General features: G+C 30.3%; 1 long non-coding RNA gene across 1 annotated transcript; it reads right to left on the reverse strand.

Annotated features, from left to right (window-relative positions):
• Window positions 1–13,962: 13,962 nt before the first annotated feature.
• Window positions 13,963–16,240, reverse strand: LOC127729303 (uncharacterized). The gene is made up of 3 exons (XR_007994581.1): window positions 16,169–16,240; window positions 15,141–15,315; window positions 13,963–14,157 (listed from the first exon to the last, which is right to left on the reverse strand). It is a non-coding gene; the product is annotated as an uncharacterized LOC127729303 (long non-coding RNA).
• Window positions 16,241–16,457: the final 217 nt, after the last annotated feature.

Here is a 16,457-nt window from a genome sequence, read left to right on the forward strand (position 1 = left end):
AGGAAATACGTGCAAAAGCCTTGAAATGTCGATATCAATAGCATTAAAAAACAAAAACGATTTTAGAAGCTTTTTCGTCCAAATCCAATCCCTGACACAAGTTTTTGTCTAAATCGTGTTCAGTCAAGCAGTAAACTAAATTTGACCTTTACAAGAGAAAATTCATTGAATTACAAATGATGATCTGATGTGGCGCTCCCTGGACCGAGGCCAATGGAGCAAAGAGAAAAAAGGAGGGGAATGCAGTTGGGCACACACATTCATTTAAAAACAAACATAAATATTTATGTATCAGACTTTTGCATGTAGTTGGTTTTCATCTTGAAATTGAAAGTAAAGTTAAGTTAAGTTGAGTTTCATTTAATACAGGATAGCAACCAACAATCAATCAATCAATCATTTAATATAGGAAATATTTTCCACCAACGGCTATGAGATTCGAACATACGATATGCCGCTGTTGGTCGTTTCAGCAAATAACCTGCACCACTGGCATCCTTGGAGAAATCATTGAAATTTTAGTAGTAAAGTCCAATACTCAAAACGTGAGAGAAAAAAAGTTATCATTCAGCTTGTTTTCTTTTAGATTATGTGTTGAGATGATATATTTTGGTTGCCAAATTCATGATATTAAGCAAATATAGGAGGAATCCATACATCAGTCTGTCATTTTTTCATTGACATTTTCATGTTCTTTCATCTAAACAAGTGTTTTCAACTTTATCATAAGGAAGCATTACGAAACAATGTATTGGTACATCTATTTCACATTTGCTGAACATTTTTAGAATATTTTAGTGGTTTTGTCGCTTTTTCAATAAGTTTTGTAAGAAATGACTACGATTTTTTTAGCGCATTTCAAGCTTGTGATTGCGCTGGTACACTAAGAATTACATATTTTAACAAGTGTACAAGTTAGAACTGTTATTTTGATATTATTCTTCCAAAACACATTGAATTGTTGAAAAAAGTCATATTTTCCAAACAAAAAACAGTATTCTATACACTACTCTTTTTACAGAAAAAAAACCACTTGTCACATCTGTACGTCAACGAATGTCGATGAAACAAGAGTTAACGCGAAAAAATGTCTTAAAATTTGCTTCAGCGGTACAGACCGGTGTGAAAGCAAGGGGTAAAGCAAATGAGAAACGTAAAAATAAATTATCAATTTAGATTATTAGCGCTTATCCCACATTGTATATCGATCGGGCATCGAATACCCATAATGTTTATTCAATTTGGATTCATGTCTTCATAAAAAGGTGTGAATGAATACCCTCACCATCTAAGGTCATAGATATTTCAACCTTTTTCAATTTAATTACATGATTTAACATTCTTCGTTAAATGTCCTTTATATATACAAATTTACGTCATGTATATTCTTAGGAATAACTTAACTTTAAAGTCAGATATGTTGTAAGTCTATGATACTCATCCAATTTTGTCAATATAACAGAACTATAAACAACTGTCATATCAGTGGGACGTTTAGCTAGCTTTAAAACTACCATTTTTTCGGAATATTTCTGTACCAAGTCAGGAAAAGTTGTTTTCCATTCGTTCTGTTTGTTGATATAAATGAGCGTTTGATTCTGAAAGGTTTTATGGACTTCCCTTTTTTCTATTTACATCGGAGTTCGGTATTTTTGTGAAAAATGTTTTTGTTAAATAATCTGAATGTAATAATTAACACACAAACACACACAGGTAAGCTGATTTTTATCTTACCCACTTATCATTATGTCCTTTCCTTATATAGTTTGTTTGTAGGTCTCTTTGAATAAGCAATTTAAAATATAAGGATAAGATAATTAGAAAAAAAAATCTATTTCAATCATGCCGTTACTGAAGTATTTAAAACATTAACAATCATACATGCAGCTTTTTGAAGAATGTATACTTACATCATCATGAAAACATAGAGACGTCAAGCAAAGAAGGTTATCGTGTCCTCCTGCCGCAATAAGTACAGCTGTAAAATTTAAAGTGAAACCTACTTTGTGTTCATGATTCTAATGCTTTCATTAAGATAATATAGACATTCGTGTACATTCATTAATCTTTGCAAGATGAAAGGGTTAATCATGAAAGACTGTGGAGGACGATATAATATATAAATGCTAGTTGTTAAAATAACGAATAGAACAAAATCAAACCTTTTCTTTCATTTTAAAACGATTTAGTTTTGTAGACTTTTGTCGTTTATTTTTTCAGTATAAAAATCCCTGACGGTGACACTAACGTAAGGCAAAATGATCATCTCAAAATGTGATGTCTTTGATATTTGTCTTCTTCATTACATCCATATGCTGTGTTTTCATTACAGGTAAAGAAAGATAGGATTGTAAGTCATAATCACGGTCATTAATTTTTCAAATGTTCTATAATTATGAACGTCTATAAATATAGACAATTAAAATACCCTATATAAATATTTAAAAAATCGTTCAGTTTTCTGTTTGATAAGAATTAAGGACTTAAACAAGCTATTTAAAAGCATCGCTATAAATTTTACGCGTATGACCGGACCATATGAGCATATATTCGTTTGGATATTAACGAGCCGGATCATATGAGTATTTAGACCGTATAGATATTTTTCGAATAATTGTCCTTCTCAGGAACACACAGCTCGTCCTCCGAACCAAAAAAGGCACAACTTACTTACTGAAATCCTTAATCTTTTACATTTTGTCTAAACATTATTGTATCTTTTATCTTGCCTTCGTTAGATTCAATTCATTTTAAAGCGCATTTGTCCTGTCAACTTTTGCGTCCGTAAGTGAAAACACTGGCGCTTGGGGAATGGCATTTTTTATTCTTTACCCGTCATTTAGATTATTTTATTTTTTTTAGTTCTTTTTATTTCTACTTATTTTCACTTTATTGATGTGTTTTTACTCCAACTCATACGGTCTAACAGTAACAATAGTACATGCATAGGAAAAAAGGGACAGCACATATAAACTAATGGGATTGTAAACTCGTACGAAAAGGAGTATGAACACATTAAGTAACTAAAAATGATTTGAATTATTCAAGAATTTTCATTTACTGAAAACAAATAAAAACTTGAAAATAAAAGAAAACAAAAGATAAAAAGACGGTGCAGTGTCCTAAGTGCATATGTAGTAAACAGTTGAGTTCTTGTTTAACAGTTCGTTTGAATATTTCTTGAAGTTATATTCTAAAGCCGAAATCGATATATTCTATCCAAATTATTATTGCAAAGAATTTCGCTCCAGCCGGTACTAGGGACGTCTTAAACTTGCAGTGAGGTGAGAGATTATTTCGCTGTGTTGAAGGCCTCACTATGACTTTGATATGAAGAATAGCAATAAAAGCGCAGTTCCTTTGCTTTTGTGTGTTTTTTTGTTGTGCATGCACTGATTTTGTCTCAAGGATGGATACCCCATATTCTTTGTTTCTCTATTATATTGTGTTTCGTAAGGAAAAAACGATAACCACGTAAAACGTACACTATACTGTGAGTAAAATTCACTTTATTTCATTAATCATGTAGCAATAATTACCATTTGATCAGATAAGTCACAATTAGAAACTTCTAATTAATGACACATCGAAGGTTCATACCTAATGCAGCTTTCGTCGTATTAAATATCAGGACCATACATGTACAGGCGGACTATATGAATATATGATCCAAATACTCCTATGGTGCGGAACATATACATTGCAATAAGTTAAGAAAATTTTGTTCCTATTACGGAGACTGTTTTTATTTACAAAAAAATATTGATGGATGGACAAACGAACAAACGAATAAAATGACAATTGATTGATCTATATACCATTAGAAAGATTCTTATGTATGAATGTGTATAATTGACGTTTAAGTCTATTTAGTTTTAAATATTTTTTTCCTGAAATCTATTAATTTCTTTATCCTGTTTTGAAAAAGATACATAATTAAGTGTTTATGTAAAATTGATATAAGCAAAGATTTGAACAGTTGATCCTACCAAAAGAAAACTGAATTATTCCTAAGAAAAGCCACATTTTCCAAAGTCTCAATATACGTATATTTTGTTAGATAAGAGTGTTGTACGCATTGGCCTAATTTTATCTGTGACAAGGCTAGTACAGTCATGCAGTTTGTAGTCTTATCTTTAAATAAGAGCAATTGATTGTAACAGTTGATCACACCATGTAAATACAGCTGTTTCAAAAACACGATTCTTTTCGGGAGATGCTTAATATTCATTGATATTTTGTTATGCTAAGGATGTATTCTTCTGATATTTCAGTCTTATTGAAATCTCGTTCGTGAATTATTTCCAAAACATCTGATACAAGTGGAAAATATCAATGAATTTAAAATATATTATAATCAAACTGAACTCTGCGAAAAAATTGAGCATTTACAATAAGTAGTTTTTGAGTAATAAAATTTTCAAATTTTATTACCAATCAAGTCAGTCTCATTAGCCAAAATGTTGAGAAAATGGGTGAAGGTTACAAGAAATGATTTTACCAGAAACATGTACATCCCATATCAATTTTTTCGTTTCAAATTTCTTAGATATGTATTTTTTCAATCATTTATAACAAAGAAGTTGAAATAATATGCTTTTTGTTCTAAAAAAAAGAGAAAAAACCCAAATTTACAAAATCGACAGCATGGTAAATTTTACACAAAAAAGCAACAAAATTTTATAAAACTTTCCATTATTAACACCAACCTATAGTCTGTTTTAAGTTGAATATATTCAGATTGGTCTACTTCATCTTTATTGAAAGTATGAAAAAAAAGTTGATTTGTGAAACTGTGAATTTTTTCATTATAATATCCCAAAAATGGGTAAAAATTGATGAAAAATGGGAAAATCATCAGAATTGGGTACTTTTAAATGGCCGTAGCAAAAAAAGAAGTGCATCACCATATGATTTTTTCTTCACCTATTATTTTTTTACAGTCATATAAACCAAAAAATTAGGTTAAGAAAAAAAGTTTAATTCTAGAAATTTTTGGCTCCTCGAAAGTGTACATCTTTTATAAGACTTCTGACGTGTAAGTACTCCAGTTTAATTAAATGTGTATATGTAAAATAACTAATACACGATCTGCAACTGGACCACTTCCTAAAATGAATACATAATATCAAAATAAAAAAAACAAACTTGAACGATAAGATGGATAATGTTCAATTAAAATATGAAATATTTAAGTCGGTGACATACTAGAAAAACACATATATGAGTGTAAGACCATACAAAAGGAAATAATTAACATTTAAGGAGATAACTTGTACTTAATGGGGTTGACCTGGGGTATAGGAGACAACTTATTTTAAGTCATTTGTGCAGCTTAAATAACCAAAAACTGAAAGGTAGAAAATTAAATACCATTCATACATGAAATGCTTTAAAAACAACTAGTATGTATTGAGGAGTCTTTGGAACATCTATAGTGTCTTAATATCATTTAGATCAAAACCTTGGAAGGTTTGAGAAGAATTGAATTGGAAAAAAATGGATTGAAAGAAGAAATTATAAGATTTCAGTGCTAAACTATTGGTAAATAGGCTGTACTTAACTGTATTTCTTTGGCTTTTTAAATACAAACGGCATTATTGTAGAAGATATGATCTTGGAAGGTTTGAGAAAAATTGAATTGGAAAAAAATGGATTGAATGAAGAAATTATAAGATTTCAGTGCTAAACTATTGGTAAATAGGCTGTACTTAACTGTATTTCTTTGGCTTTTTAAATACAAACGGCATTATTGTAGAAGATATGATATGAACATCCATCCCCGTACAAGCTAATGCTAACAGATAATCTACATTAGCACAAAGATAGTACTTAAATAGTGACAGACTGCCAAACATTGAATTTTTCTAGCGTCTGCTAACTGATTACTAGGCAATTTGTAGTCTGGAGAGAGAAACCAACATTATGTATAATAATATTGATATGTCAATTCGTCCCAAGGGAGGGAAAGTAGTTACTACTGTAATCACTAGCCAGTCAACACTGAGGTTGTGAGTTCGTACTCCGCTCGTGCGGGTGCACTCGACTCCAATCTTGATTGACTAGGATTGTTAGTTTTCCTATCGAAGGTCGGTGGTTTTCTCCGGGTACTCCGGCTTCCTCCACCAAAAAAAACTGGCCGCCACGAAATAGCCCAAAAGCGGTGCTTAAAAGTGGCGTTAAAACACCAAAAATCAAATCAATCGTCCCAAGGGTATTCGTCCCATACTGAATATTACTGTTATTCCATATAAAATTGACTAAAATATTTATTGGGACAATACAATTTTCCCTTAACCCCAAGAAAATAATGTAAACAGAGACAGTAGAAGGTTTGAACAGAAAAAAATAATTTTGTCTAAAAGTTTTCCTTTTTTCTTGTCCCTTTAAGCCAACGTGTATGAAGGTTTCAAACGGTTAAATTCATTTTTGTTTCAAGGCTAATCAACAATAACTGTATAACTAATTTTTTGCTGGAATTAAAGGCCATTTTTTTTCTGCCAAAGTTTCAAAAATAAATTTGTCATTTGATCTGGCCAGAATATTCGCCTTATTAATAATTTTATACCGTTTATTTACATTCAGGCTACAAATATTACAATGACATTTCAGATTTACTCTAAAATATATTTCTAGTACGCATTTTAACAGTCAAGGGTATTCCTAATGAGAACATGAGCAAAACCACACAATAATATATGCGTACTAGTGATTTCGGCTGTTTTTTTTAGGGTAACCCAAAACTGGTCATATTCAATATATCCTTAACATAAAATGCAAGGGTGAATTTCAACAACAGTTTGGCAGATGATGCATGGACCCCCTCCTATTTCAGTATAAATAAAAGAAAAATTAAACGAGAGGAAAACTTTGGGGTTACCGCGGCCTACTCCCTTAAATGTGTAAAAATCACAAATGTGTCTATTCCCCTTAACGTGTCTGCTTCGCAGAAAAGTGTCCATTTCGCACAAACATGTTCTTTAAATTAATTATCGCCCACACATGTCCAGTTCATTCTTGTCCAGTTTCACTTCTCCAAAACGTGTCTAATTCTTACCTCGTCCAAACGTATGCGACAATTTTAATCTGCCGAACGTGCCCAATTTACAACGCCAGATTTTATCGAAACTGTTAATGGTAAAACCTCCACTTCAACATCAATATGTTTATGACAAATTCAATCGAGTGATACGATTAAAAATGTTGAGTTTCGGCTGTAGTCCAGAGAAAACTGTTATCCAAGGTTATCAATGCATATGGATTTTTGGTACATTTCAGAAGATTTAAAAAAGATAATGAGTTAAAAAAAGAAACAAAAAATGGAGACTTCGTAAAATTGAAGAGTTGGTAAAAATTTGAATTGAAGCTTCAAATTTATTTCAATTTAAACAAACAATCAAAATAATTATAAATAATCAATATTGGTGATGAGAACTGAGCTATGTTAAATGTACATGGTAAACCTAAGATGAACAAAAACGAATTTATGAAGACTATCTGATACGGTGTTATACAAGTGGAAATTATCAATGAATTTAAAAAATATTATAATCAAACTAAACATTGTGAAAAAAATGTGTAATTACAACAGGTAGTTTTTGAGAAATCAAATTTTCAAATTTTATAACCAATCTGGTCAGTGTCATCGGCCAAAATGTTGAGACAAGGGATCAGGGGTACAAAGAAATTATTCGACAAAAAATATGTACATTCCATATCAATTTTTTCATTTCAAAATTCTAAGATATGTATTTTTTCAATAATTTTTAACAAAGAAGTTGAAATAAAATGCATTTTGTTGTAAAAAAAAGTTATAACTCCCAAATTAACAAATTGACAGCATGGTCAATTTGACACGAAAAAGTAACAAAATGTTATAAAACTTTCTAATATTAACACCAGCCTATGGTTTTTTTCAGTTAAATTTATTCAGATTGGTCTACCTCACCCTTAATGAAAGTATGAACAAAAGTTTAATTTTTAAACTGTTATTTTTTTTGGACATGATAATAGCACAAAAATGGGTAAAAGTTGATGAAAACTGAAAAAATCATTAAAATTGGGTACTTTCAAATGGCCGAAGCAAAAATAGAAGTGCACCACCATATAACTTTTTCTTCATAAATTACTTTTTTTACAGTCATATAAACTAAAAAATCAGGTAAGAAAAAAAGCTTAATTCTAGAAATTCTGGGCTCCTCAGAGGTGTACATCCTTAAACTACTGTTTTCCAGATATGATATCCATGTTTCCATAGAGACACAATTTTACTTGTATAAAAAATGAATTCTCAGGCAGACTTAAAGGGGCATTAAATACGATTTATACAAAAATTTAAAATACGAATCTTTTGTTTTAAGTATTAATAAAAGACGAATTTTTTAAGTAATATGTCGTTTGGCCTAAATTTGTCAAAATAAGCTAAGAAACATAATTGATGTATTTTTCAATTGCAAGTGAATAATTCGACCTCATGTGATTCCGTATTCATGTGAACTTCAATTTAACCATTTAGCTGGAGTTGGGTTTCACATGTACTGGGCGTGTTCAGCTATTTAAACGAAAAGAATGTCAACATTGAAAGTGAAACAAGGATCAACCATTTCGTTGACAGATTCGATCCACAAAAGAACATTCTTATACAGGTATAAATGATGATTAACCTATTTATTTAAATCTGGTCGCTATCTTTTCTTATTTAATGTTATGTCTATATCGGGTTAGATAACCGTCAGCAGTCTTCGGAGGTCACTTCGATAGTTAAAAAGATGAAGTCTAGACGAAAATTACACACGATATGCTGATAAATATTATCGACTCCCTGCATTGTTAATTGCGTATTTTTGACTTATTGTAGTTTGAATATACGTTTTTGTATGTTATAAATCAAATATGAGAATTTGAATCAAATCACTGAATATGAATTTGACAGCTTATGCCCCTTTAAAGTAAGTAGAGGGGTAGTACAGAATTGTAGTATAAGTTTAAACTCATAGAAGTTCGAGGCATATAAATGTTGACCTTTTCGAAAAATAGAATTGCATGTGAACTGTCCATTTCATGTTATATTTTTTTACGAAATTTCAAAGAAAAAAGGCAATAGATTTAGCTGTAAAAGGAGTTCCTATGGAATTTGCACTGTCTTTATATACAGAATGGCAACTAATCGAACGAAGTCACTGTGAAAAAAGTTTCCTCTTTAAACCGACAACACCATGCCCCCCCCTAAAAAAAAAAAAAAAAAGAACTTCACATAAAACTTAGGATTAGCTACACGAACCCCACCATAAAAAAGAGGGCGTGCTCTCAGGTCTTCCTGAAGAGTTCCAACGGAATACTTCAAGTGGATGTAATACTCAATTGTAATACTCAATTGTTTTCGCATTTTTTAGTTTATTAACCTTATATCATCTAAATATGTTCTTTTGAAAAAAGTGCTAAGTTTTTATTTATTATTTTTATGTTTTTCAGTGTTTTACAAAGGTTTTCTTCATGCATGACGGTAAATTGTTACTTTGTTAAGTTTTTTACATGTACAATACTATATAGCTTTTTGCTTTCGTAGACTTTCATATGAGTCAAAGTATAACCAGAGGAATTTGCAAATGACTGAGGATACAATAAAATTTTCTCATATAACTCTCAAGGTTTAAATACTAAGGAGAACAGAGATGCGCTCAAATACTTAAAATCAAAATCTGTCAAATTTACATTTTGTAAGACAAGCACATTACTGAAAAAGATAAATCATTTGTTAGAACCAGTGTGGAGAAGAATCGGTTTTTAATTCTTTTGCCACTTACATTGTATTAAAAAGAGGAGTCGCCATTTTACTATCAAATAAAAATAATTATGAATAAAGAAAATAACGAAAAATAAAATTGAAAATGTCTTGGGCGTGAATATTAAGAATGCAGGGGAAAAATAGCAGTAGTTAATTTATATGGACTAAATAATGACTACCCTACAAAATCAAGCATTATAAACTTGCAACTATCAAATTGAATTGACCTAAATCAAGCACTAGATTAATGTACTTGCAACTATTTAAAAAGTTAATAATCTGCGAAAGAAAAAAATTCTAATTGATCCCTTCCGAGAGTTCTACGCAGAAAATATACTAAACAAAAAAAAAAGTAAAATCACAAAAATACCGAACTCCGAGGAAAATTCAAAAAGGAAAGTCCCTAATCAAATGGCAAAATCAAAAGCTCAAACACATCAAACAAATGACTAACATCTGTCATATTCCTGACTTGGTACAGACATTTTCTTAAGTAGAAAATGGTGGATTAAACCTGGTTTTAAAGCTAGCTAACTCTCACTTTTATAACAGTCGCATCAAATTCAAAGAGACTCTTGGCAATTTCATCACCAACACAATCTGAACTATGAATGTTAAGGACGAAGAAAAATGCGATGTAAATATTTATGTACGTTCAAAAATGCAACAGGTACAGGAAGGAGAAAGATCCTCAAAATATTTCCTCAATTTAGAAACAAATAATTTGTTAAAAAAACAATCAATAATGAAGGTCTTTGTATAAATAATCAAGCACATGTTTTAACAGATGCCGAAAAGTGATATCTTAAAAGAAGAAACAATCGAAAATATTGATTTAAATAAGGTAATTCTAAATTGAGGAGTTCCAAAACTAAAAAATGAGATTCGAGATATCTTGATGGGGAAAATATCTTATTCTGAATTTACAGCAGCAATTAAAAGAATGGAACATAAAAAAAAGTCCGGGAACAGATGAATATATCAGTGAATTTTTCCACAAATTTTGGTAAATTTGTTCTACGGTCAATCAACTATGGGTATGATATGGGTGAAATGTCAGTATCTCTAAAAAGGGAAATAATCACTTGTATACCAAAGGGGGTAAATCAAGACAATATATGAATACCTGGCGACCTATGAGTCTTTTAAACACACGAAACTCAGGTCTAGCTGTATTGTAGAGCGATTAAGTCTATCGTGTCACTTCTTATAATAGTAATGAAACGAGATGTATATATTAACGATATATTGGTGAGAATACAAGATTAATATATGATATGTTATTGTATTCAGAAGAAAATGCCTGATTTATCTTTTTTATTGATTTGAAAAGGCGTTCGACTCTTTTTCTTGGATATTTATTAAAAGCTGATTGGACTTATTCAATTTCGGACCAACTATCAAACATCGGACCATGACTTGTTATACTACAATTTAATCTGCAGTAACATAAAATTTCCATCTTTTAGAGGTTTATTTAGATTATAAGATGCTGTATATATTTTCAGTATGTGCAGAAATTCTTGATATACTCATACGAAATAATCATGACCGAATTAAAGGAATCACTAAATATGACTAAGAGTATCTCATTTCACAGTTTGCACACGATAATTCTCTCTTATACTTGATGAGTCTTCGGATGCATCTATCTGTACTCTGGACAAATTTGCAGGTTTATACGACCATATTAAATATACATTTAGACAAGACAAATATTGTTTGGAGTGGGACGAAAACGTTTAGCCAAAATTCTATGTGATAAGTGGTGATTAGAGAGGTCCCAGCATATTTACACTTCTTGGGATAAATTTCTCCGTATATCTAATGAAATTGAAAATTTAAACTATCATCCCAAGAAATCGAAAATACTTAAGAAATTTGGAAAACACAAATGGAAAAAATAACAGTAATGAAACACTTACCCTATCAAATTCTTTATTCCTATCAATACCTAGTCAAAAACATTTTACGCACTAAATTTATCTATCTGGAATAACTACCCAGATTTCTTAGCCCTTATACAATACTGTAATATCCATTTTGGCAAGAAGTATTTGATCTTCAAAACATACACGGTAAATTTAAAATTAACACATGCAATATATGAAAGAATGATGGAATGAGATTGGTAATCAATTAGCACCATAAAAAAATTGGACTGAAAAAATAAGAGGCACCAGTAGGTTATCGATGCAATCAAACCGAGTGAAAAAACTGAGGGAATTAAATACATATCAACTACAAACATAGCGATACTGGGTCCCACGACAGCTGAAGCGTCCCTTGCAACGTTAACCACAATTGCAATCAAGTTGAAAATACTTTATGGCCAGATATATTTTGAAAATAAATCCACGCAATAATATAATGTAACTCATAAAAACATAACCAAAGCGAATAATTGCAATCTTATATCCCCTATCAACCCACGTAAATGTTGACGGATCTCTTTTCAAGGTTTATGTCATGTGTAAACCTTAATATTCTTCAGCCATTAAATGTAAGTTCAATAAAGGCACGTAGATAAGAGCATCACTAAATGTGAACTCAATAATGACACGTCGTCTTAAAAGAAATACTAAAAAGCAAAAATTCCGATTCTACAATAAAAAAGGACGGAATGAAAATAATATGCAGAAAAAGCTGCACATGCAAAAAAGGATGTAGTTAATCTATCAAAATGCCAACTATCAAATCAGAAATATATTCCGTTGGCGAAAGGCTTGAAATCTATACCAGAGTCATCAAGTAAAATTGTCTATACTTAAAAAATATGATGAAATTGCAAGAAAACTACGATGTCGAAATATGTTCAGCAAAGAAAAAACTGATCTTCAGCCATCTCGTAGCAACACATGATATAAACCTGTTTCTACGTGCCATACTATGGAAAATTATATCAATTTAACAAAGCTTGAATTATCATTTCTTCCTAAAGAATTTAATGTTGAAAACAACCTCACAAAAACAAATATACATTTGAAGAAAAAAAGAAAATATTCCTTTAATTTTTATAATTAAATATAATTCATATATAGGGAAAAGTAAAAAAAAAATGTATCATGAAATATTGGCCTTTATTGCAGTTTGACGACGAATGTGCAGAAGTGTTCAAAGTTGAAGCAATAGTTGCCTATGGAAAACATAGAAGTGTAGGAGACATGCTTACTAGATCAAGTTTAAGACTATAACATAAAATTGATGATTGAACCCCGAATGATGGCATATCTATTGATGAAGGGTTCGAAAAATTAATATATCAGTATATGCTTGAATAATTTTTATTTTTATTCTTTTAAAATAATGCATCTTAAGATGACCATCCCAAGCTTTAATTGCAGAAAAAATAAAACAGTATATGTTCTATCAGACAATATGGGATGACTGGATGCATGTGGATTTTATAATAACAAAAAATATGCGGTATGGGTTTTGCTCATTGTTGAAGACCTATAGTTGCCAACCTTCTACGTCATTTTATCTGAAATGGAGAGTTGTCTTATTGCAGTCATACCATATCTTCTTATTTTGATAGAAAAGAAGAAAAAAAAAAAACAAAGCACAGCACAGCGCAGCACAGCAGAGAGAAGAAATAAAGATAATGCAGCATGTACCCGACAAAGCGCTAGGATGTATTCATAGAACAGAATTATCCCAGGGTACTGTCATTACATACGTTATGCTAAACTGTAAAATGTATTTTTAATATATATATATATATATATCATTGCGTATTGTTTTTATTCACACCCTTAAGTTTTCTGGACTTTGAAAATAACACTCGATATATAAGTTCCGTTCAAAGGACTTTTCTGGATTTACCTTTATCAGTAACGCTCAAATCCAAAAAAATGAAAGCCAATGAAACATAAGTGCTTGAAAACGTTATGACCTATATGACCAACAAGGACCAAAAAAGAACAATCATCTAAGGTAAATATTGCTAGAGAAAGTTTGGAACTTTGTATCGTATTACTTTCTTAATTGATGAACGGATAATTTGAATTTCTGTCTTTTTTTCTTTATGCCTTGCTTCTAAATGACAATCTTCAGAACAAGCTTTCAATTACAAAAAATATATTCTTAATTTAGAAATAGACAGTCGTTTAAACTATAAGAAATAACAGATCAAAGGTAATGTATGAAAAATAATTTATTTGAGATATAATGTTCATATATATCTTTTTCTTCAAGGTTATTTTACTAACGAAGAAGATAAAGGCTTCATGTTGGTATTACAGAGATCTCCTGTGCAACAAAAGTGGCATTCATGTGCATTTGGATTGTTAACAACCCCGTATTGCGAACAATAGTTATAATTGGCAGAATCATTTGTCCATTTTGAGTCGCATACTTGTTTTGTTACACACCTAAAAAGAACAATTACACGTATACAATTCACTTCAGGTATGTTGTTTTAATTTCTTTTTAGCAATAATATAATAGAAAAAAATCTTCACCATGTAATGTAAATATGGATTCTACCATATAACCTGTTGATTACGATATTTATCCACCCAAGATAGTAAAATTTGAAGATTTGAAAATTATACAAACTGGTTAAAAATAAGTTTATAAATATAAGGTTTTGAAAACCAAAGATAAAAATAAATACACTGAAGCATTAGTAAGAATGATCTAAGCTTTTAATTGTAAAACATCTGTTTACTTGTTATACATATTTTAGTATTATAAAATGTTATACAAAATAATATTTTATGATAATAAAATATGTATAACAAGTGAACAGATGTTTTACAATTAAAAGCTTAGATCGTTCTTACAAATGCTCCAGTGTATTTATTTTTATCTTTGGTTTTCAAAACCTTATATTTATAAACTTATTTCTAACCAGTTTGTATAATTTTCAAAAAAAACCTCTATAAAAATGATAACAAAAACGAAATATTTACATTGTACCACGACGATCATATGACTCTCCTAAATCAGGCTTTCGGCAGTGTTATTTGCAGTTGTATTAAAATGTTTGTCTCTTTGAATTCACAACATATTTATACTTAGTGATAAAATACTTCACATACTATTTTACAGCTTATTTTTTTATATTGTTGAGGTTGAAATGTAATTTTGTTCTTGTTCTTTTATTCATTTCATTTCTTATAAAACATGCCGTTTTCTGTGAGTTTACTGTGAAAGAACCAATACAAAAGTGATCTAATGCATGAGATCACTTTTGTATCTAAATTTAACATACCTTTATTTCAACTCGAATACCAAAAATGCTAAGAAGAGATAATTTGGTATTTATTATAAAGATAGCTTTTAATAAGTTTAATAGCGCTACAACAGCCAAACAACAAACATAAGAGTTGATTCAAAAGAAAGATAGTACCTTTTAAATACATCTGTATTGCCATTGGTATCTTGATAAACATCTGTCATACAATAGTCATATCCAGAAGGACATACTGAGGTAGAACTGTTTCCGTAAACGTCTCTACTGTAGCAGGGAATCAACTGGTCAAAATCTCCACATGTATTACATGTTATAGAACGTGTTTGGGGAGCTGTCATGAAATAAAGGTAAAATTAATAGTTTGATTGATAACCTTTATTAGAAGTTTAAAGTTTCTTGTATGATAGCAAAGGCTTTCACCTACATGTATCTTAAACAGATTTTAAGGAATTAATTATTATTACACTGGTCCTTTGAGCCTGATAAGCTATAGATGTAAAAGAAAACAATATCTGTATTCCATTTTATTTTCTATTTTTGTAGGTCGTCTGATTAAGGTTTAAATGGATTAGAAGTTTATGGAATGCAATTTTCATAATTTAGGTCAAATCTGCCTGCAAAGCACGTTTTGCCTTTTTTTTTACACATGTCATTTTCAAATGTGTTTCAAAGAAGATAAGGTCGTATCGTCCGAATAGGCAATAGTCATTCACATATTTCTTATAATCAGTACGGTCTGAACAATAAACAAAACCAATTATGATTTATTAGATAATCAAAATTTTCACCAAATCGTTTTGTTTTGTAAACCATGTGTACATAATAGTAAAAGCCATCTGGATGTAAATGGTCGAATAAGTATGGTAGAATCAAGCAAAAGAAATTTTTCATACAAGATGTTTAAAAATTATAACAAAGTCACCTAGATTCAAAGGAATGTTCCGTGATACAAAACAAGTATTGTTTATGATGTCATGGTTAATAAGACATGTTATTTCTTATATTATTTTTACTGCAGGTCAAAAATAAAATTTCTAGGATTTCCCTATTCTTCGAGGAGTTTCATAACAATATTCTTCAATGTTATAAAAAATGCAATTTTAAAGGTGACTTTCAAATGCCCTTCAACAAAACGTGAAGGAAAATATATGTGTACTAACTTGAGGAACTGTTACAAAACTAACCTGCTGCTGTTGTTACTGGTTGAGCAGCTGGTCGAGCTGTTGTTGTTGGGGCTATAAAATAGTAAAATACAAACACAATATGTTAAACATACAAATGTTACTTGTTTTGCGCAAGCAAATCATATCATTCGTTAACAATAACGATAAAGTATATGTTTAATAAATCAACGAAATAAAATAACAATTTTAAATCTTTGCTTTGTTTTCAAAATATTTAACCTGAACAATAAACTTTCATTTGTTTAAATAAAAAAACGAAGTTTGTTGTATTTTTCGTAGTCTCAATTCC

The sequence above is a fragment of the Mytilus californianus genome, unplaced genomic scaffold (genome assembly GCF_021869535.1).
Source record: "Mytilus californianus isolate M0D057914Y unplaced genomic scaffold, xbMytCali1.0.p SCAF_2, whole genome shotgun sequence".
Lineage (NCBI taxonomy): Eukaryota > Metazoa > Mollusca > Bivalvia > Mytilida > Mytilidae > Mytilus > Mytilus californianus.